The sequence below is a fragment of the Strongylocentrotus purpuratus genome, unplaced genomic scaffold (assembly GCF_000002235.5).
Source record: "Strongylocentrotus purpuratus isolate Spur 01 unplaced genomic scaffold, Spur_5.0 spur5_scaffold_19, whole genome shotgun sequence".
NCBI classification, from domain to species: Eukaryota; Metazoa; Echinodermata; class Echinoidea; order Camarodonta; family Strongylocentrotidae; genus Strongylocentrotus; species Strongylocentrotus purpuratus.
In genome coordinates this window covers 33,641,939-33,666,814 of record NW_022145604.1, presented here as the reverse complement: position 1 = coordinate 33,666,814, position 24,876 = coordinate 33,641,939, and the positions used below count along the sequence as shown (strand labels likewise).

General features: G+C 37.4%; 1 long non-coding RNA gene across 1 annotated transcript; it reads left to right on the top strand.

Annotated features, from left to right (window-relative positions):
- Positions 1–944: 944 nt before the first annotated feature.
- Positions 945–24,102, top strand: LOC115926245. Its single transcript, XR_004065039.1, has 3 exons — positions 945–1,043; positions 20,611–20,782; positions 21,804–24,102. It is a non-coding gene; the product is annotated as an uncharacterized LOC115926245 (long non-coding RNA).
- The last annotated feature ends 774 nt before the right edge of the window (positions 24,103–24,876 follow it).

Here is a 24,876-nt window from a genome sequence, read left to right as displayed (position 1 = left end):
CATGTAAGGTATAATAAAACATAAACAAACAATAATTTCTTAATGTCAAAATGTTTTTTGTACATATATGTACATATAATAACGAAACTTATTACTTCCATAACATATTATCGTAAATTTAAAGTATTATCTGAACTATTCTGTTGGAAAAGTGCAGGAGACCGCAATCATAAGCAAAGCTTAACATTTCATTTATTTGGTCGCTTTATTTGTTCAGCATAAATTTTAGTTTCGACCATTCTTCTAAAACACAGCCACATGTACATGGGTATCGACGGTTTCAACACTGCTAAAATAGACTAAGGAACAGTTCCAAAGTCTTAACATTACCATAAACTTTTTTTTTTTAATAGGATAATTTGGGCCTATTATTATACCGGTCAATTTTTATGTTTTTCTAAGACTGTTGTTCTAAATTGCTATACTCTTAATCAGAATAGACGTTGGATTGGAATATAACATTATTAAAGTTTATGATGGAGAGAAAATAATGACGATGAAATTATAGGAAATAATGTTTGCGTCAAGCTTGTGAAAAGACTATTGCAGTCTAAATATACACGCCAATAAAAACTATAAAACAACAACATTATGTGATCTTTCTAATGGACACCACGGAAGTTCCGTGATTGACACACGAGCAACGAGGGGGGGGGGGGGGCGGGGGTATTGAGCACTGCTTCTTTTTTTTTAAATCAACACCCCCACCCCCTTTTTTTTTGTGCCCACCCCAGGGGAGGACGCCCGTCTTCATTTTGATTTGAAAACAGTTTTTTGGCCAGGGGGGAGGGACCCCCTCTCCCCCCCCCCCCCCCTTAGATATGCCACTGGGGATAGCCGTTAGGTCGACGGTCAGTTGGAGTCGAGATGAGAGTCATGAGACACACTTGATCAGCTTAATGTCACAAATAGCGGTCTGCGTGTGCTTAGAACTAGACTAGTCTATTACTATTAGTTCATCGTCGATCCGTAGTCCCATGCCCTCCTCAGAGACAGACCACGCCACAGAAGCCGCTAAAATGGTGTTTTCGAGATGTTTTAAGGTAAGGTTTGTTTTGGTTTTTCCTTAATTGTCAATAAGAGTAGTAGATTAAATATATATATATCTTATCATAGCTTCATTAGTTGAAACTGTGTGCTTCTAACGCAGTATCCAGACTAGAGCTAGGGAAAGCCCCAAATCACCACCATTGGTTGAATGAATTGAGCCCGGCTGCGCCCGCCAGGCCGCCTGCCAGGCCGCCTGCCGGCGGTGGCCTAAGAAGATGAGACTATAATTATAACTTCGTTAGTCAGTTAATTAATGCATTTTAGTACAAGTACTCGTCAATCGATGAGCGCGAACCTAGCCTGCATGTTCCTGATGTTGGACCGATGAAAGCCTTGCCTTTGCTTTGCCTTTGGTCTCTGAAAAGTCTGATATCAATGGTTATGGTTGTTCTGCTATATAGGACCTAGACCTACTAATTACTACAGTGTAGGCCTAGGCCTAGACTCGGCTTAGCTACATGTAGCCTATACTATAGATCTAGATCTAAACATGATAAATAACTACGTCAGGCTCCTCCATATTCACTGACTGCCTCTATACAGAGCTGACTGAGTGTGGCTGTGGGGAGCTCAACAGGGAAGGGTAAGAAGTGCCCACTACCCCCCCCCCCCCCCCCCCATGAGCAAACAAAATCCATATGATACAAGTACGCTGGTTTATTTTACACGTCTGGCGTGAGGTTTTTTCATAAACCAGGAGCTTGCGGGAGAGCAGGAGGAAGGGCGTGTTGGCGAGAGTCTCCTGCTACGAGCTGGTGGGACGGCGGGAAAAGGAGTGTGGTGGCATATGACTCCCTCCAAATGCGGGAGGGTTGGCGGCCCTGGGTTATGCAATGCAGTTTGTGTGTGCATGAGCGCCGTACCCATCCTGCACAGTTCAGTAGCTTCACAAACTGGAGCTGGACAGATACAGTAAGCTGAAAATAAGTCCATAGATCTACACCTCTACAAATGAAAAAAATACAAATGGAAAGAATGCAAACTGCCATTGAAGAACGTGATACTACAAATACACGCAAAATCTTGTCACTCCAAGCAAACGAGCAGGAGAATTACTCACGACGGAACTGAATTCAGTGTACATGTAATTGTAAGTGCTAACAATATGGCACAGATGCAATCATCCTCAAAGCAGTCATTGAGACCTTTGGCCTTGGCATCTCTCTCGCCAATAGACAGAAATAACTGTCTGGTATGGGGAATTTTGAAATAAAACTGACATTTGTCAAACTTCCCCATACACCGACACATTTACGGTTATCCTTGGCATATGCACAATGGAGGGGGTTGGGGGGGGGGGTCAATCTAGACAAAATGATATAGAAAAAAAATGATTGAAAACAAAATGAATCTAATTTTCTTATACCGGTACTATGAAAATAACATTAATTGTAGAACATCGAAATAGAAGGACTTACATGTACTTTCAGCTTATCTGATGCTTTTCTTGAAGCTTCTGTGCGAGTTAAGATGGGTGATCACACACAAACTGCATTGCATAGCCTCCCCTCACTAACCCGTACGTATAGAGACAAAATCTTGCCCAATTACAGCTAAATTCAACTTGTATACAAAGTGCATTGGTCTTTGAGTGGAAGAAAACTTACTGGAAAAAATCAATCCAAGAAGACCCTATCAAAAGAAAAATGCTGGTCTGCTATCCGCAACAAGATCCCATCCTAAACCACTGGGAGGACAAGTCAGGATGAGTTATTGAACTCATCCCCTTAATAAATTATAACAAAAATGTAAAAAAGCTAATCTCATGCAAAGAAGATCTTGATCATTTGCCTGCAATGGATAATTTAGATACATACCCCCAACTACATATTTGGCTGGTACATATCTTGTACAATGAACCATAGTGAACATTTCCCTTGCATTTTAAAGCCCCTCTAAAGTGTTGGGAGCCCCAAATTTGCCAAAAATTTGATGACAAAATTTCACTTAAATTGTATCATAATGTGAAAGACAAGGATGTCATTTAAAACACATTTCTGCAAGGATTTTCAAAAAAGTTGTGTTTGAGGATAAATATTGATAAAAAAAAGAATACTTAATTTTGTTTTTCTGTTGCATGCAGAAAACGTACATTTTGTATTACTAATTTAGATGTTTTTAATTCCTAATTAGGACAAATTAACATACATGTATAACCTTATTTCACTCAAGGAACCTCTATAGAAATTAATGAGATTGGTGAATATATTGGTAGTATTTGAGGTTTCATTCTCTAGCTTTCTCTGAAACATGGATTCATGAAAGTACTTCATTATTGTTCAATAAACAAGGTTACACTATGCCATGTTTACGGTATTTCAGATTCTCTTGACATTACTGTTAGAGATGACATCATGACTCGGTCAATGTGATGGTTATTTTATCTGACTGCTAAGAATGCATAAATGTTTGTAAGTAAGCAACCAGACGGCCGACGGATTTAGGTCCTCTCCGAGGAACCTGGTAGTGAGGATTAATGCCTTACCAAACTAGCACATCGCCTTGGTTTAAAACCCGGGTCACCGGATTATGAGACCACTGCTCTACCGACTGAGCTATTGCGCCTCCTCAAGTCAGATGATATTGAATCTCTTTTTACTGAAATAATCAAATTGGCAAGCTGATAGTAGTTAAATATTCAGAAACCCAAATCAAACATGCAAACATTTACTTATACACTAGATGATTACCGGTATATAAGGATTAATGTTAACATTGACCATATTTATATGCCAAATAGTGGTAATGATTTTGTTGGTATGAGTTACTCACATTTTCTATACCAGGGTAACTATTAAACAAGACTGCATCTCTGATTGAACAAATCTTTACTAATATGTAATGATGTACATGTATGTGCCAGTATAACTCCTGGTATTCTTTATTGTGATGCAACTGATCACTTCCAATTTTCCAATTAAGTAACCACATAATAACTCCTCCATCTGAGTCCTTCAATACCGTCAAATCAATGATGACACTTAATTGGCCCTAAAGGTTGATGTACTGTACAATGTACAAAAATCTCCTGAAAAGAAAAAGGAATGAACTGAAAATAGCTGTAAAATACAACAACACCACCATTCTTGGATGACATTTGAGTTACTGTACATGTAGTTTGGTTGATAGTTGATACGCAATGAATTCTATGAATGCTTCTGAAGATAATTTTAAAAAAGTAAGAATGTGTAGAAGATATTTGATAAATTATTATGCAGAACCAGACTAAATTATTATCCAGAATAGTGCTGCGACCGTGTATAGGCACGAACCACCACTACACAACAGATAAACGAAGAACAAATAATCACCTGTTTTTCAGCATTATAAGAGTCTGAAGTCAATATTTCACAAAAATGTCATCAGTCTAAAAATAAAGTTTAAGTTCCACTGCTACTTCCTTGAATAATCATTTCCATACACTGTACGATTTTGATTCAATGCCGTTGAGTCTCTTCTCTTGTCATCATGCAAACAATGCCAATCATTGTGATCTAACTTTCCAGCGAGCGCAATGGTTTTGTGTGCAGTATGGTTACTACACCTGTACAGTTACAACTTTTCCAATGCCATTGAGTCTTTTCTCTTGCCGTCATGGTAATAATAATAGGCAATTTTTTTCAAACTCATTGCGGAATTAGAATCTGCGGTTCGTGTGCAAAATCGAGAAGATACTATAGTAACAGTTGGATGACCACTGAGGCCCTGAAATCTAGAACGGGTTTTGGCCAAATCTACGGGCGTTCTCAATGACGCCCCAAGTGAATCAAGTGCCTCGATACAAACCATTTCATTCACCTGATAATAATAGTATTTAAATAGACAGAATCCAATCTGCATACATTAGTTGTTGCCACACTTAATACATGCAGTTTGCATTCTGACTATTGCGAATCCTAGACAGGTGAATGAAATAATTTGTATTGAGGAACTTCACAAAGACGTACAGTATGTATTAAATTTGATTACATTACGAAAATGGCCTGTTCCCTTCAACGCAATACAGTACAGACGGGACTACACGACTAGCACAACTTGTCTCAACCAAGCCACAAACAGCTTTTTATCAAATTTCAACGATAATTTATCATCAAGTTTTAAAACAATTCATATCCATATTCATGTTGTTACTGTTCAGAAACAATAATCGGAAGAAACAAAATTCACCGAAGAGTCCTTTGTGCCAGGGGCGGATCTAGGGGGGTTAGGAGGTTTAAATCCCCCCTTTGGCTGGCCAAGGTGCTTTCTACCTCCCCCCCCCCCCCCCCGAAATATTGGTTGGCACTTTTTTCAAATTGAAAACAAATTTTAGTGCTCCCTACCCCCCACTAAGCAAAATATTGGTTGGTGCGATTTTTCAAATGTCAACCCCGCCTGCCCACGCCATAGAAAAGAAGCTAGATCCGCCCGTTAAAATTTGTCACCCTTCGTTATTAGACGACAAAATTCTCATAACCATCTTTGGTACAAGCTCGCTGATTGGCTGTTTATTCACTTGGGGCGTCATTGAGAACGCCCATAGATTTGGCCAAAACCCGTTCTTGATTTCAGTACCTCAGCAATCACCCTGCTGTTAGGCATGAGATATTTATTATTGCTGTCGTTCCGATGCAGGATCCTGCAATGCGCGCTCCAGAACGATCGGCGCAATGATCAGTGACAGGAGTACAAATATTATACAACACTGCGCCAGAACGCGACGGCGTGATAATCGTCCGACTGCAGTTGGATGAATTGATTTAATATTTATACGCGCAGCGCTGGCAAGCGTTTAAGTCGGTACACTGTACATGCGCACGACTCAAAATTATATATCGAGTGTCCCGACATTGACATTTCTATATTATAAACAAGTAGGAGTTAAAATAACTTCTACCACAGCTGTGCGTGTGTTTATAAACATAACATTTACAAATAATTTCTACGTACAATCGTGCGTTTGTTAATAAACATGACGGAGTTAAAATAATTTCTACTACAACTGTTTGGTTGTTTTTAAACATGACGGAGTTAACAAAAATTTCTTCTAAGACCGTGTGTTTGTTTATATTACATGACGGAGTTTAAATAACTTCTACTACAAATTATGTGCGTTTGTTTATGAGTATCATGGAGTTAATATAATTTCTACCACAATTGCATGTGTGTAATTTGTTTATAAATAAAACATGACATTTACAAATAATTTCTACGTACAATCGTGCGTTAGTTTAAAAACATGACGGAGTTAAAATAATTTCTACTATGTTGTTTGGTTGTTTTTAAACATGACGGAGTTTAAAAAATAATTATTCTAAACGTGTGTTTGTTTATAAACATGACGGAGTTTTTACTTCTACTACAAATTCTGTGAGTTTGTTTATAAGCCTCACGGAGTTAATATAATTTCTACCACAATTGCATGTGTGTAATTTGTTTATAAACACGACATTTAAAAATAATTTCTACTACAAATATGCATTTGTTTATAAACATGATTGATCATGGAGTTAAAATAATTTCTACTACAACTACCGGTATCTGGTTGTTTTTAAACATGACAGAGTTTAAAATTATTTCTTCTAAGACCGTGTGTTTGTTTATAAACATGACGGAGTTTAAATACTTCTACTACAAATTCTGCGTTTTTGATATTAAAGCATGACAGAGTTTAAGTAATTTCTACTGCTACAAGTAGGCCTACAACTGTGCGTTTGTTTATAAAAATGACAGCGTGAAATAAATTGTACTACCGTGTACCCCGCGCTTTAGTTAATGACAGAGTTAAAATAATTTCCACTACAACCAAGAAGTTACCTTGCTACAACTGTGTGTTGGTTATAAACGCGACAAAATAATTTCTACTAAATCTACATCCGAACACACATGACGGAGTTATGATAGAATTTCTAGGTCATCACAACTGAACCCAACGCTATATCCACACACACAAACAACCATGTGCTCAGCTCTTGTCCAAGACACTGCTTGGGCGTACGTTGGTGGGCGGTGTTAATTGCAAGCCTGTGCCAATCGATAATCAGCTTTGAGACTAATTTCTTTAAAAGTTTATCGGAGTGCTACTGTATATCCAAATCATAATGAAACTGTCTTCGACTCGAAAAAGGTCTTCTCATTGGCTAAATAATAATTTGCAAGTTTATTTTTTGAAAGCAAATGTTTGTTTGTTTTCAGTTGTCATTTATTCTCCTGAGGTATTCCAAGTGGTATGAAGTCTGAATTGGCAGACTATACAAGCCCTGTAACTTCTTGGTTTCAGCTGGCTGGGGCGTGTCATATATCTTAGATAAGAACTGTCAAAACATGTCTGGGAAATGTAATCACGTACTGTAACCATGGAGATCTCTTCTTATATCTCCATGCTGTAACCCCTCTTACTTTTATGACAATGAGATTGCCTACAAGTATTAGGCCATGCCATTGCTTGAACTTCTTGCTCTGTGCGTGGAGTGGTATGCGACAAATTTCTTCCAGCAAAGAGCCATCCAGGGAGGGGGGGGGGGGGAGGATTTTGATGTGAAATATTTTCAATCAAAAGTCGCCACCATATATGTTCTACCTCTTTTTCTTTTTCTTTCGCAATTTTTTGGAATCCTTTCATATAAATATATATTTTAAGTCATGACCTTTTTATACAGGTATGCGAATTTTATATTTTTGACGTAACCTCATATTATGGGCGAGTTAAAAGCACACAGCTATGATGACAATTTGGCAAATCCAAATTCATAATTACTATCATTTTGTCTACAACTAGTTCTCATCTAATAAACAAGGAATTACACCAAAGAGTCTGTTGGCCATTCCGATAGGCCATGATTTCTTGTCGAACATGGAGACTTTTTGCGATCGGGGGCGGGGGAACTGAATTCAGACAAGGATTTTTTTATTTTTTATTTTTTTATGTTTTTTATTCGGTACTCAAACATAACATGAAAGCCAACTGGCTGTTTACAATCATGTACAAGAATGTGAAATGACAAAAACATCATATAGTCCACTACAACTCAAATATAAACTTTTTAAAATGGAGGCTTAACTTGCCATATTTGGCTGCAATTACATATTCAGATTTAGACTTAATTTTTATCCAAAATATAAGACCATGAAAATTTGGTTTCTCTTTCTTAAATTTGCAGCAGTGAATGTAGAACCTGGTACTGTACACAAAATAAAGACATTTATACATATTGAATTTTGATAGTCCTTGGGACAACCAAACATTCTTTCAAAATCCGAAAAATAACTTCTTTTTTAAGTTTTAAAGATAGAGAATTCAGACAAGGATTAATAGTCGAGGAGGTACAACGAACCGTCTTTTATAATTTATTAAAATGTCAAAGCTTCCGCGCGGGAGGGGGGGGGTACTGAATTCAGACAAGTATTAAGAGTCGATAAATGTAATCGAATCAACTTCTTACCCTAATAATTTAATGAAATGTCAGAGCTTCCACGCTTCGCGCTGGAATGGGGGGGGGGGGTCACTGAATTTAGACAAGGATTAATCATCGAGAACGGTAAAACGGGTTGTTTTCTTTCTCTAGTAATTTAATGAAATGTTAAAGCTTCCGCGCTGGAAGGGGGGGGGGGTCACTGAATTCAGACAAGGATTGAGAGTCGAGAACGCTACAACGAATAGTCTTCTTTCTCTAATAATTTAATGACATGTCAAAGCTTCCGCGCGGGAGGGGGGGGGGCTGCATTCAGACAAGGATTAAGAGTCAAGAACGCTACAACGGATCGTCTTCTTTCTCTAATAATTTAATGAAATGTCAAAGCTTCTGTGCGGGAGGGGGGGGGGGGGGGGGACTGAATTCAGACAAGGATTTATTGTCGAGAACGGTACAACGAATCATCTTCTTACTCTAATAATTTAATGATAATGTAAAAGCTTCCACGCTTCGCCCTGGAGGGGGGGGGGGGGTCACTGAATTTAGACAAGGATTAATCATCGAGAACGGTAAAACGGATTGTTTTCTTTCTCTAGTAATTTAATGAAATGTTAAAGCTTCCAAGCTGGAGGGGGGGGGGGGGAAACTGAATTCAGACAAGGATTGAGAGTCGAGAACGCTACAACGAATAGTCTTCTTTCTCTAATAATTTAATGACATGTCAAAGCTTCCGCGCGGGAGGGGGGGGGGCTGCATTCAGACAAGGATTAAGAGTCAAGAACGCTACAACGGATCGTCTTCTTTCTCTAATAATTTAATGAAATGTCAAAGCTTCTGTGCGGGAGGGGGGGGGACTGAATTCAGACAAGGATTTATTGTCGAGAACGGTACAACGAATCATCTTCTTACTCTAATAATTTAATGAAAATGTAAAAGCTTCCACGCTTCGCCCTGGAGGGGGGGGGGGGGGACAGAATTTAGACAAATATTAATAATCGAGAACGGTACAACGAATCGTCTTCTTTCTCTAATAATTTAATGAAATGTTAACGCTTCCAAGCTGGAGGGGGGGGGGGGGAACTGAATTCAGACATTGAGAGTCGAAAACGCTACAACGAATCGTCTTCTTTCTCTAATAATTTAATGAAATGTCAAAGCTTCCGCGATGGAGGGGGGGGGGGGGGGTCACTGAATTCAGACAAGGATTAAGAGTCAAGAACGCTACAACGGATCGTCTTCTTTCTCTAATAATTTAATGAAATGTTAACGCTTCCAAGCTGGAGGGGGGGGGGGAACTGAATTCAGACAAGGATTGAGAGTCGAAAACGCTACAACGAATCGTCTTCTTTCTCTAATAATTCAATGAAATGTCAAAGCTTCCGCGATGGAGGGGGGGGGGGCTGCATTCAGACAAGGATTAAGAGTCAAGAACGCTACAACGGATCGTCTTCTTTCTCTAATAATTTAATGAAATGTCAAAGCTTCTGTGCGGGAGGGGGGGGGGGACTGAATTCAGACAAGGATTTATTGTCGAGAACGGTACAACGAATCATCTTCTTACTCTAATAATTTAATGAAAATGTAAAAGCTTCCACGCTTCGCCCTGGAGGGGGGGGGGGGGGACAGAATTCAGACAAATATTAATAATCGAGAACGGTACAACGAATCGTCTTCTTTCTCTAATAATTTAATGAAATGTTAACGCTTCCAAGCTGGAGGGGGGGGGGGGGAACTGAATTCAGACATTGAGAGTCGAAAACGCTACAACGAATCGTCTTCTTTCTCTAATAATTTAATGAAATGTCAAAGCTTCCGCGATGGAGGGGGGGGGGGCTGAATTCAGACAAGGATTAAGAGTCAAGAACGCTACAACGGATCGTCTTCTTTCTCTAATAATTTAATGATAATGTAAAAGCTTCCACGCTTCGCCCTGGAGGGGGGGGGGGGGTCACTGAATTTAGACAAGGATTAATCATCGAGAACGGTAAAACGGATTGTTTTCTTTCTCTAGTAATTTAATGAAATGTTAAAGCTTCCAAGCTGGAGGGGGGGGGGGGAAACTGAATTCAGACAAGGCTTGAGAGTCGAGAACGCTACAACGAATAGTCTTCTTTCTCTAATAATTTAATGACATGTCAAAGCTTCCGCGCGGGAGGGGGGGGGGGGGCTGCATTCAGACAAGGATTAATCATCGAGAACGGTAAAACGGGTTGTTTTCTTTCTCTAGTAATTTAATGAAATGTTAAAGCTTCCGCGCTGGAAGGGGGGGGGGGGGTCACTGAATTCAGACAAGGATTGAGAGTCGAGAACGCTACAACGAATAGTCTTCTTTCTCTAATAATTTAATGACATGTCAAAGCTTCCGCGCGGGAGGGGGGGGGGCTGCATTCAGACAAGGATTAAGAGTCAAGAACGCTACAACGGATCGTCTTCTTTCTCTAATAATTTAATGAAATGTCAAAGCTTCTGTGCGGGAGGGGGGGGGGGGGGACTGAATTCAGACAAGGATTTATTGTCGAGAACGGTACAACGAATCATCTTCTTACTCTAATAATTTAATGATAATGTAAAAGCTTCCACGCTTCGCCCTGGAGGGGGGGGGGGGGTCACTGAATTTAGACAAGGATTAATCATCGAGAACGGTAAAACGGATTGTTTTCTTTCTCTAGTAATTTAATGAAATGTTAAAGCTTCCAAGCTGGAGGGGGGGGGGGGAACTGAATTCAGACAAGGATTGAGAGTCGAGAACGCTACAACGAATAGTCTTCTTTCTCTAATAATTTAATGACATGTCAAAGCTTCCGCGCGGGAGGGGGGGGGCTGCATTCAGACAAGGATTAAGAGTCAAGAACGCTACAACGGATCGTCTTCTTTCTCTAATAATTTAATGAAATGTCAAAGCTTCTGTGCGGGAGGGGGGGGGGACTGAATTCAGACAAGGATTTATTGTCGAGAACGGTACAACGAATCATCTTCTTACTCTAATAATTTAATGAAAATGTAAAAGCTTCCACGCTTCGCCCTGGAGGGGGGGGGGGACAGAATTTAGACAAATATTAATAATCGATAACGGTACAACGAATCGTCTTCTTTCTCTAATAATTTAATGAAATGTTAACGCTTCCAAGCTGGAGGGGGGGGGGGGGGGGAACTGAATTCAGACATTGAGAGTCGAAAACGCTACAACGAATCGTCTTCTTTCTCTAATAATTTAATGAAATGTCAAAGCTTCCGCGATGGAGGGGGGGGGGGTCACTGAATTCAGACAAGGATTAAGAGTCAAGAACGCTACAACGGATCGTCTTCTTTCTCTAATAATTTAATGAAATGTTAACGCTTCCAAGCTGGAGGGGGGGGGGGGGGAACTGAATTCAGACAAGGATTGAGAGTCGAAAACGCTACAACGAATCGTCTTCTTTCTCTAATAATTCAATGAAATGTCAAAGCTTCCGCGATGGAGGGGGGGGGGCTGCATTCAGACAAGGATTAAGAGTCAAGAACGCTACAACGGATCGTCTTCTTTCTCTAATAATTTAATGAAATGTCAAAGCTTCTGTGCGGGAGGGGGGGGGGGGGGGACTGAATTCAGACAAGGATTTATTGTCGAGAACGGTACAACGAATCATCTTCTTACTCTAATAATTTAATGAAAATGTAAAAGCTTCCACGCTTCGCCCTGGAGGGGGGGGGGGGGGACAGAATTCAGACAAATATTAATAATCGAGAACGGTACAACGAATCGTCTTCTTTCTCTAATAATTTAATGAAATGTTAACGCTTCCAAGCTGGAGGGGGGGGGGAACTGAATTCAGACATTGAGAGTCGAAAACGCTACAACGAATCGTCTTCTTTCTCTAATAATTTAATGAAATGTCAAAGCTTCCGCGATGGAGGGGGGGGGGGGCTGAATTCAGACAAGGATTAAGAGTCAAGAACGCTACAACGGATCGTCTTCTTTCTCTAATAATTTAATGAAATGTTAACGCTTCCAAGCTGGAGGGGGGGGGGGGGAACTGAATTCAGACAAGGATTGAGAGTCGAAAACGCTACAACGAATCGTCTTCTTTCTCTAATAATTCAATGAAATGTCAAAGCTTCCGCGATGGAGGGGGGGGGGGGCTGAATTCAGACAAGGATTAAGAGTCCAGAACGCTACAACGGATCGTCTTCTTTCTCTAATAATTTAATGAAATGTCAAAGCTTCTGCGCGGGAGGGGGGGGGGGCCTGAATTCAGACAAGGATTTATTGTCGAGAACGGTACAACGAATCATCTTCTTACTCCAATAATGTAATGAAAATGTAAAAGCTTCCACGCTTCGCCCTGAAGGGGGGGGGGACAGAATTCAGACAAAGATTAATAATCGAGAACGGTACAACGAATCGTCTTCTTTCTCTAATAATTTAATGAAATGTTAACGCTTCCAAGCTGGAGGGGGGGGGGGGAACTGAATTCAGACAAGGATTAAGAGTCAAGAACCGTACAACGAATCGTCTTCTTTCTCTAATAATTAATGTCAAAGCCTCCGCGCGGGACGGGGGGGGGGGGGGGGGCGGGCTGAATTCAGACAAGGATTAAGAGTCGAGAACGCTACAACGAATCGTCTTCTTTCTCTAATAATTAAATGTAATGTTAAAGCTTCCGCGCTGGAGGGGGGGGGGGGGGGGACTGAATTCAGACAAGGATTAATAGTCGAGAACGCTACAACGAATCGTCTTCTTTCTCTTATAATTTAATTAAATGTAAAAGCTTCCACGCTTCGCCCTGGATGGGGGGGGGGGGGCAGGAACTAAATTCAGGCAAAGATTAATAATCGAGAACGGTATAACGAATCGTCTTCTTTCTCTAGTAATTTAATGAATATCAAAGCTTCCACGCTTCGCGCTGGAGGGGGTGGGGGCTAAATTTAGATAAGCATTAATAGTCGAGAACGGTACAACGAATCTTCTCTCTCTAATAATTTAATGAAATGTTATATTTCCACCTTGGAGGGGGGGGGGAGGGGGGACTGAATTTAGATAAGCATTAATAGTCGAGAAAGGTACAACGAATCGTCTTCTTTCTCTAGTAATTTAAGGAAATGTCATGCTTCCGCGCGGGCCGGGGGAGGGGGTGAATTCAGACAAGGATTAAGAGTCGAGAATGGTTATATGAATCGTCTTCTTTCTCTAATAATTTGATGAAATGTTAACGCTTCCGAGCTGGAGGGGTGGGGGAACTGAATTCAGACAAGGATTGAGAGTCGAGAACGCTACAACGAATCGTCTTCTTTCTCTAATAATTTAATGACATGTCAAAACTTCCGCGCGGGAGGGGGCTGCATTCAGACAAGGATTAAGAGTCAAGATCGGAACAACGAATCGTCTTCTTTCACTAATAATGTAATTAAATGTCAAAGCTTCTGCGCGAGAGGGAGGTGGGGGGGGGGGGGGGCGGCTGAATTCAGACAACTTAGAGTCAAGATCGGAACAACGAATCGTCTTCTTTCACTAATAATGTAATTAAATGTCAAAGCTTCTGCGCGGGAGGGAGGGGGGGGGGGAAGGCTAAATTCAGGCAAGGATTAGGTGTCCAGAAAGGTACAATGAATCGTCTTCTTTCTCTAATAATTTAATGAATACTTTTTGTCACTAAACAGAGATCCATATTCGACTATTCATTAAAATACTGCAGAAAAGGGATCTAATTCTAAATCACGGCTGAGATAATTCGCTATCATGACTGGTATCGTGATCTGAGCATTGCGAACTAATGACTCCTCAATCATATCGATCATAAAAAATTTAAATAAAATTGCTGAATTTTAGAAATAAATTTTTGTATCATTGATTCAATTTACCAAAAAATAAACATGACAAGTAGGGCCTATTTCAAACAGGCACATCACAACCACACAAACAAGCAACAAAATAGGCCTACGCCGCGAATAGATCGATGAGCTCGAAATGACTCTAGACAAGATTAGTTTCGCATTATTACGATTAGAATTATTTTATAAAAAGAATCATAGGTATTAAATAAATAACTTGATACTTTATCGTCTTTATTAACAATTGATTTTCACATATGTCCCAATTTCGACTCTCGTAGACTTCCCCCATCAATCTATTCTCTCCCTCCCTCCATCTTCCAAGTGTACCCCTTCCTCTCCCTCTCCCTCTCTCTTGTCTCCATCTTTCCTCATGTTTGTTTATCAACGCCCAAGGAATTGCGCGTAGGGCCTTTGTTCAAACAAAGTTCAAGGGTTCAAATGGGCGGCATTTTGTCTCCTCTCATTCAAATCTCAAAATAGAACTCCAGTTCAGAATTGCGCAAGATACCTCTCATCCAAACATAAACAAAAGGTTTAGATTTTAATGGGTCAAGATTTACGTGCCGATACGTCTTTTTTACACGAGGACGTGGACAGAATTGAGGTTAGATTTATCATGGAATGTGTTGATAAAACCAAAGCAATCTATATTTTGCATACTTAGATCTATAGCTTGAAATTAAATTGTGAGCAAATAAACTTTACTATTGTAAAACCCATCGATCTATTGCTTGGAATTAAAACTAATCAGGAATAATCTCAATCACATTGCTCTGCAATTCCAACGCTAGCTAGCTCGCTCGCTCACTCCATTCGGCTTGCGCCTATATTACACCATGCGCGGAGCTAGCCAACGTGGCTAGCGAGTACTAGCGGCTCACTAGTATCTTCAGCTAGCGCATCCTTTTATGATTGCTGCGCATGTGCGCATTGACATTCGTCCTCCTGCGTCGCGATGATTTCAATCTAATAATTAAATTTGGAGACTTGCAGTCAGGCAAAGTGCGCGTACCAAATTCGTCCTCTTGCGTCGCGACGATTTCAATTTAACAATTATATTTGGAGACTGCAGTCAGGCAAAGTGCGCGTACCAAATCAGCGCCGAGCGTTCCATGCAGGATCCTGCATCGGAACGACAGCAATAATAAATATCTCATGCCTTACTATAGTAGCTTCTTGATTTTGCACACGAACCGCAGATTCTCTGTCTGCAATTAGCTTGCGAAATACCCCTAATGTTTGTCGAACTGGCAACAACTAATGTATGCAGTTTGGATTCTGTCTATTGAAATACTATTATCCTTATCAGGTGAAAGAAATATTTTGTATCGAGGCACTTCACAAAGACGTTTGCATTAAATTTGGTTACATTACAAAAATTGCCTAATGGCATTGCAAATGCAATACCTCCGTAGAAATACGTACGCATTCACCGAAAAGCAAAACCACATATTGTATTGAGGGCAGTCTGTATGCGACGGCCGTAAAAACCTGAGTGCTCTGCGTCCGCGAAGGTCTGTATGTTGCTGAGCGAAAACTCGCTAATATGTCGATCATTGCGGTCTGACTATTCCATGAGCATGATGATTTTGTGTGCAGTACTGTTACTACTGTAACAACTTTACAGAGAAAATGGTTGTTGTGAATGCGCGCTGGATTGCTGGTCTTAAATGTACTGTACAACATACTATACATGTACAAATGTACCTAGCTGAAATACTGCTTTTGTTTTTGGTAAATGTCATAACTGTGTACACGCAAAGATAAACTGGCTGTGTGCACTGAATGGAAATTACACACTAAACTCACAGCACTAATTCCAGAAACAATTTAATGACAATAAAAGATATTGTATAAATACCGGTAATTGGAATATTATTGAAGACTTGCCTGGTAAAAAGGTTAAAGCCTTTAAAGCCATGACACTTGGTGTTCAAGTTATTCAACACCAAAAGAGTACCGTATTTGAAGTTACAATTTTAATGCTTATTTTGTGACCCTTTTTTTATCTAATTAGTAAAGATATTAAAGGTAATGAGAGCCATTAGCAAGTATTGATAGTAATAGTTTTTTTTTATGGGAAATGTAACCCTAAAAGTAAGATGCTCTGAAGGAAACAGAAAAAATTTAGAAGCAGGCTGGTGAAAGTTTGAACAAACTCAGACAAGTAATAAGTAAGGTTTTAATGTTTGAAATTTGTAGTCTGTATATGAATTTCAAATTTTTGAATTGATGATTGGGCATGTATAGTGATGTAATGTTGGACCAATATCATTCAACACTTGCACATGTAATATGACTATGATAGAACCTCTTCATTTTTGGAGGACCTATTGAGCTCTCTGAATATATTTTTAGTACAGCTCTGAGAGAAAAGGGACTGGTATACTGTAAACTTTGTTTTAAAAGTGTGAAACGAATGGAGATTTACAATTATGTCCCAGTAGAATGACTTACAGGGTATTGTACATTGCTGGTTGTGAATGTTAAGTGATTACAACTTTCTAAAAATTTTGTTCTTCTTGTTTTAAATCAATTTCTTTGAACTTTCCTTTTTTTTTTTTTTTTTTTAAACTCTCACCAATTTTTTCTCTGATCTTTCTTTATTTACGGATTCAACTTGTTATAAAGGTTGGTATATTATATGATCCAACAACATTATTGATACTTTGCAGCAGAAGCATGCAGTTGTACACTGAATATAACAACTCTATATTTTGATGTTGTTGCTGATGTGTTGTTCATCAAACAGCCATGAAATTCATCATTATAAACTTCATTCATCATCCAAAAGTCAATATTTAAAAATTGTAATGATGTTTTAAAATATGGAGTGAGTCAAAGTCATTGGCTAGGTCAATTGGTCAACAACAATATGGAATGAATAGTGATTACCTGTATTATTTTCATAACTTCAATTACTGAACAACTCTTAGTAGAAATTTTTTTAACACAGTGAGCAAATATTTCACCCAACAGCTAAAAATGTTTTTGTGGTTAATGTTGAATAGAAGTGTAACATTTTATCAACCCTAGAGATATTATTGTATTAAAGAACTTTTCAAATGTTGAATAATGAATATCCATTTTACATGTAGAGTGTATAAAAATACCAACATTTAGCAATCATACAACAAACATTCTGTGATATGAGTTCAGGCTCAAAACATAACACAATTTGTTAATGCATGGCAACAAAAATGAAGACACCTTATTGTTTATGTCTTGCAGTGTAGGAAATGATGTTATCTCTTATTGTGAAAGCTTTGTCAAAAAGCTGTATTACAGAATTTAAATACCTGTAGCTTTATTTTCAGTAGACAAGAATATCAAAAGACATCCAACTTCAGGACCTTGCCTATTCTGCAATTTTAATTTTAATTTTCTGTCAACATGATTGTATGAGTACTTTTAAAAGTTTGTTGTTTGTTAATTCATCATTTGCATAGCATTGCATAACATTCTTTAACCAATGAATTTCTGTTTACATTGGTGCCTAAATAATATGGATTTTGTAACTTTGATATGTGCAGTATACTGCTGAATGGGAAACATGATACATGTAAGTGACAATGTTGCAAAACAAATAGTGACTCTTAATATTAATGTTGATTCTAAAATACATACATGTACATTAATGAAATTCACAATGAACATGACGGACAAAGAAAGCGGACAAAATATACATTTCCTCATTCTACCCTCAACAATTGCTATGGTAGATAAAGGAACATCCTTTCACTGCTATTATGTAAAAATCTGTAGAACGGGTGTCACATGCATTTTGTTCTACACATTTTTACATAATAGCAGTGAAGGAATGTTCCTTTGTCTACCATATATAGCAATTGTTGAGGGTAGAATGAGGAACTGTATATTTTGTCCGCTTTCTTTGTCCTTAATTTCCATAGTGATTGTAGATTTCTGCACCTAAACAGATGTCTTGTTATCCAAAAGAACTGGTGAAACTCTCAAAATGATAACTCTCAATAATAGCACCACAATCAATTGGGTATCATTGCATAGAGAAATAGGTCTACACGTATTACAGAATAAAAAAGGATAGTATTATATTCTCATAAGTGATATTATCAAAAACCAACTTTCTAAACAGGGTGGATTGTTTCCGAAATGCATATTTCCTTCAAATATTTAATATCTGTGACATTTACATGCAATCTAAATTTGAAGCTCCATTTACTACCGGGTAGTTTGGTTGAAATTGGTTGCGAGTGTCTTTCTTCAAATCACTTTTTAAAGCAAAACAGGTTTTGATCTGAGGTATAATTAGAAAATTAAAACATTTGTATACTAATAAAAAGAAATAGATTAAATTCCTCTCCTGGCAGCTTCAACTCTGAAGTATGGATGAACTATGGCCTGTACCTGCAATAGAAGTGGTCAAAAGCCTACTATTTTGAGTAGTATAAAATTCTAATCTTTGGAAAATCCTGTTTCAATTTATTATACAATGTTCAGTGAGCTGTGAGGCTGCATTATAGATTTAAGTGGTATCAGTTACGATTGATGGGCCATTCCCTTTCTCCATCTCACTGAACATGTAAATAGTACCAGTATTCTTTTGGGCTATATTTAAAGAAATGTAAATCAAATCAGACTACCGGTAGTCATTCTCTTTCCATACAGTGATGAAGTGAGCAATGTGGTTCAAAATTCTGAATACTTTGTTTTGGTAATGTGATCTTCCAATGTCTTCCAATAATGGTTGTCTTGCTGACCCTGACTTCTAAGCAAATAGCCTACCTTTTTTTAAATGGTACATTGTAGCTGCAATAGTTTTGAGAAAAAAATCTTGATATACACCCTGTACATGTAGGTGTCACATTAATTCATTTTCTATTTATGTAAATAATAGTAAGCATATCAACACCACCCTTATGTAAATAAAAATGTTAACAAAAATTCAGGGCAAAAACTTTTCCTCACAACAACACAGCCTCTCTAAATCAAATATGTTGGTATGTATTACATTTGATGTGATACATGTAGTTTGAATATCATGATGATACTGTACATGGTTATGAATAGCTATTATGGATCACATTCTTTGCCCCCAAGATATGTGAAATTCACCTATGTAGAAGATTTGGGATGAAGGGTTCTCAAATGGTATAGTTTGGCATAACCTGTCATTAATTGGAGCTTAACTTGATTGTCATTTACATAATATTACTGGCCTTGAGGGAGAAACAAGGTAATACACCCTGTATTGCCTTCACTGATTCAGTAAGGGCAATACATGTACATATAAATGCATATCACTGTATCTCCCAAAAGATTATAATTATTACCTATTCATTTGTGAATCACGTACGGTCACTATACCCTACTACAGCGCCGCATGATAGTCTGCTCAAACTTTGCGGCGATTTTAGCTGTTTGAAAGGTCCAATATGGAACACAATCTTTGTACTCAAAGTGAATGGTGAAACCTGAAAGAGAGAAACTATCAGGAAATATTGCCCGCTCAAAACTGTTAGTTTGCGGACCGGGCAAATATGCATTTTAATGCATGGTCCATGTACATGTAAAATTACCTGCTACTGTATACATGAAGGTAATAAAGCAAACAAAGATCAAATTCACTACTGGTTCCTGTAAAATTTCACCTAGAGAGTACATGTTGTGGATAGACAAACTACCAGCCATACAAGAATGTAGGAAAACCAAATCGAGTAGGAAATTGTTAGTTAAAAATTCAAAAATATTGCTTTGTATAATGTCTTATAATGTGACACTGAGAAAATCCTTTAGAATAGTGCTAGTACTCCAGTACACTGCTGAATCATTTTACATAGCAGCTCATGAAACTTAAATCACATTTTAGTCTTTTCAAATCCTCTGTGAAGTCCTTTTGACATTAGCTTTAATGTGGCAATTTTTTGTAGTACTCTGTACATGTACATGTACATTCAATCCTATGGTCATACAGAGATTGAATCACATTCTTATGAAATTTGAATTGCCTCCTATACAGGGTGTACATGTACATGTACTGTACATCTTCAACAATATTCACATACACAAGATTTGTGTAATTATCACTGTTTTGTATACTTGAGATGCTTTTCGCAAATATTTATTGGAAGATTTGTATATCCTTTGCTTTAATACATAACATGGATTTCTTTGGCTTTGTCAAATAAATTTCTAATTGGTTTAGCATGTACACATGTAGACATATTGATCTATCACCTACACATACAGTACTGTACATGTATGTAGTGTACTGAAATATTATAAGAATACTTTCTTTTGATCCTGTAATGTAATCTGTATGATATGTTAGATATTTGATATAATTTTATAATTCTTAAAATGCTTATTCATTTTTCAGAGGGGCAGGTAGACACTTGATGACAATCAACGCAAAGGCACAAGGTCACTGTCAAGATAAAGGAGAAATGGCATGTGTACTCCACCGATTGTGAGAAGGGGCTCTTGATTATCCTTTGAAAAAAGTGGTAGATCAATTTGATCCAGTGTAACAGTAGCAGCAAATCTATGAGGTATGTACAATGTAGATGGATTGTAACAAAAACTTAGGGGTGTTCAATGATCAAGGTACATGTATTTAAGACTCCTAACCCATTTTTTCACAATTTTTTTATTGATGGCTATTAAGTGCTGCATGCATGTACAATGTAGTTTTTCAATGAATGGATGTAAAAATTGATGCTTTTGGATCATAATTGACTAATATGCCCATGTAGTAGACAATTTTCAAAATGTATTCAAATGTAAACATACATGTACGTGTACCTTGCGATGAGCTATTACATGTACATGTACATTCACCTGTTTTCTATTATTGTACCTCAATACCGGTAGTCAGAATGCAAATTGTGAGGATTAGTTGTTGCTACATGTAGGTTGGGTAAACATTATGGCCTGCCTGACCTAACAACACGTAATGTATGGTATTGGTATTCTGAAAGTGTTTATTATTGAAATACAATTTTTCAAAGCAGGAGAATGAAATGATTTATTAAGAGGCAGGTAAAGAAGATGTTTTTGCATGAAATGTATTTACGGTATGAAAATGACTGATCAAACCAAACTCTTGAGTATATTTGTCTTTACTTAGAATATATACTAGTATATGATAATAACTCAACTTTGTTATTGTTTTGTTCCTGAAAGTCATTTCATTTGATATATGCTGTACTGTGACTTATCCACATAGAAATTGTAGAGCATTGCATATAATACAATTTATAGATTGTTATGTTATAGATAATTATTGGGGAAAAACAATGTGAACCTTTCCATTTGTTAGTATTGGCAATACAGTGTACAGGTACAAGATTACAACAATTGTAGAATACTTAATACTAGACAATATTTGTATATTATATTATATGATATGATAGTATGGTATGGTATGATAGGGAAAAAATTCATCTCGGAAGAAATTGTAGACATTTGAATGAATTGTACTCCAAGATATATTATTGTTAGCACTGTTCACACTGTTCTTGAGACCAAAAAATAAATGGAAGCTCTGTTCTTTATTTTTCAAACCAACAGATTTCATATGGGATCCCTTTAAGTACAAGGTCTACGCAGCTTCACACACGCACTGAGAGGGACCTGGCAGAGGCTAATAGCATGGCCCTTGGTATGATCAGCCTAAGGTTAAGGTTGATTCAACGAGACATTAAATGGAGATTTTTCAGTGAATATTTTTTTAATGTTTAATTCCAGATATTTAATTGTCTCAAGTAAAAAAAATATGTGTTCACTAGTGTTGATTTGAAAAAAAAAGCTCCTGCTGTGGCAATCGAAAAGAGCGCTATATTTTGATTTCTTACAAAGAAGTTTCAGAACCTATGACTATAAAATTTCACACTTTATATCTAAAGGGTTTAATTATTTAAAATAATTTGCAAGTTTCTTGGAGGTTACACAAATTTGAAAAAGTGTAATTTGTAAGAGTTTACAGAACTCAATATCACTGTATTTTGATGATATTTAATTTGGGTTTGAATTAGAGCAAACAATTTAAGATTATACAAGTTAAACAAATAGGGTGTGTAGTTTGATAAATGTGGGATATCCATTTGTTTCATTATACTACAAATTTTTGTGAAAGGTCGATCATCCACTATTGTTAGAGGAAACCTCACAAAACCTCACCCTAAAGAATAAGCGTAGGTATTCTGAAAAGTGAGATGTATTTCTGCCGGCCCTATGATGTACAAAATTCCTTACGAAAATGGAAAAGAGCTACCGGTATGTAGGATGCGAAAGTTAATGTGGTTAGATGAGCAAGTGTGCACTTGTAAAAATGACACCTGGCTGGAATGATCCCCAGGAAGTAGAGAATGTGCATACATAGTGTGCGGGTAAGCCTGAATCTGATGACCGGGGTAATAATATATCTGTAAAGCACTTAGAGACATCATACGCTATATAAAAGCGGAATCATTATTATTATTATTTTATTTTAGGCATCAGATGAAGGAAATGGGTGCCGAAAGATATCCTTTGAGCACCTTATCTCTGCCAAAACTGCATTAATAATTTAGCACTTTATGTAAAGTCCATTAGATAATATTTATTTGATGGTATTATCGTAATGGCATTCAGGAAAAGTCAACTTCAGGTGTACAATCATCTTGCAACTAATAAACCTTATATGTGATTTAAATAGTTTGTAAAATGATTAGAATAATGATAAAAGGATATGAGAATGGTTATGGTATACCACTTATAAGCTTGTATTACAAGATGATTTCAACATAAAAAATAAACCCAAACAAGCAAAAATATTGAGCATTCAACCATACTATTTTTTAAAGATGTGTATGTACACAAGAACCAAATGAGATCACTTTAAGGCGCCACGGAGGCATATATTACATGTAGTGTCTTATAGCTCATGCAAAAGTTGGTAACCCCCTGCCTAACTATTTGTTCAGGTTTTTCTGATATGTGTTGCTAGATAGCAAGATGATTACCATTCTACAAGCTCCTTGAAATTATTTCTTGCAAAAGTTGAATACTGTACTAAAACATAAGAGGTGACAATTATTAGTCCCCTGTCATCATCTAAATTCCTATATGGCTTCTTTTCTTTTCTGTAACCATGTTAAATATCACAAACTAGTTATTAAAAGCTCCATAAGTTTTCTGAATTCAAAGGTGACCAAGTGCCTACCGGTACTTCATTCTTATTATTTACTTTGACTGGCCTTATTATCTCTTGTGCTATGTTTCAGGTGTGGGCAACACATCCATATTTGTGTGGGCGTATTAAACCTGACTGCAGCTATTGCTCTTTGTACATTAAATATGTAACAAATGAAAGCATTGTAAAGTTGCAAACATGTTTACGGCATAGCTTCTGTATGAGGCTATTGATATATCACCTGTGTAAATATATACATTATTTCAATAACATTTGCTATTTTTTATGGGGATAATAGTGCTATACATTCCATTCAAAATATACAAACAGACCGGTTTTATTGTACATAGGTCATGCTGAAATATAAAAGTGTAAATGAAGAAAAATTACCATGTAGTAAATATGATTTCAGGAACACGATGTTGGTTTGCTGCAATTCGAGAATTGCTGTGTTGACAATTGTTCCGGGCTTTAGTTTAACAAAATTGTAGGGTTAGGGTTAAGGTTAGATTAATATTTAAGCAAGATTTAGGGTTACGTATAGTATTGGTCCAGGATTAAAGTTAGTAATTCATTTAATGTTGGGAACTATTGTGAAGCAATTTTAGTAGGAGCATGTGTCACAAAACTCAATTTTTCCTCACATTTTGTAGGAGGTATTATACTTAAGTATTCATCATGGAATACCCAAACAAAGTCTGTTTTGTATGTGCTTTATTTTTTGTTTGGTGTGCATGTTGATATTTCTGACTGTAGTAGTAGTAGTAATAGTAGTAGTAGTAGTAGTAGTGGGTAGTAGTAGTAGTAGTAGTAGTAGTAGTAGTGGTAGTAGTAGAATTAGTTTTACAAGCTCAGTTTTAAAAAGCCTCTCAACAAAACTTAATATAGACAAGTACAAATAATACACAGTACAATAGGTGACAACTTATTACTTATTCCATACTTGCAAACAAATTGATGATAAAAATAGAATAGATTCGTCATTAGTATTATTTTTTATAATTATTGTTAAGTGAGGAATATTCATATTTTAAATAGAAATCGAGACTGATTAATTGAGTGTGTGACAAGTAGATACTGAAGATTTGTTTGATTTTGAACCATATTAAAATGCAAATTTATTGCCTATTCATATTCTATAATGTAATTCATGACAGTCACACACAATATATGAGGATCTATCATAGAAACATAATTGAACAATACTGAAAGAGAGAGAAAGTGTCAGGGAGAGAACAATTTAAAGAGAGAGGGTTAAGTTAGAAAAAAAAGAAGAAGGAAGAAATGCATGAGAGAGAGAGAGAGAGAGAGAGAGAGAGAGGGAGGGGGTGGAGAAGAATGGAACAGATGAACTGTGAAGACATGGAGAAGAAGAATAATGATGGAAGTAAGACGACAGAGGGAAAGCGATTGTGTGTATAAGTCAGTTTGTGGCTCTGTATGTTGTAATGAGGGCATGCGATGATGTAG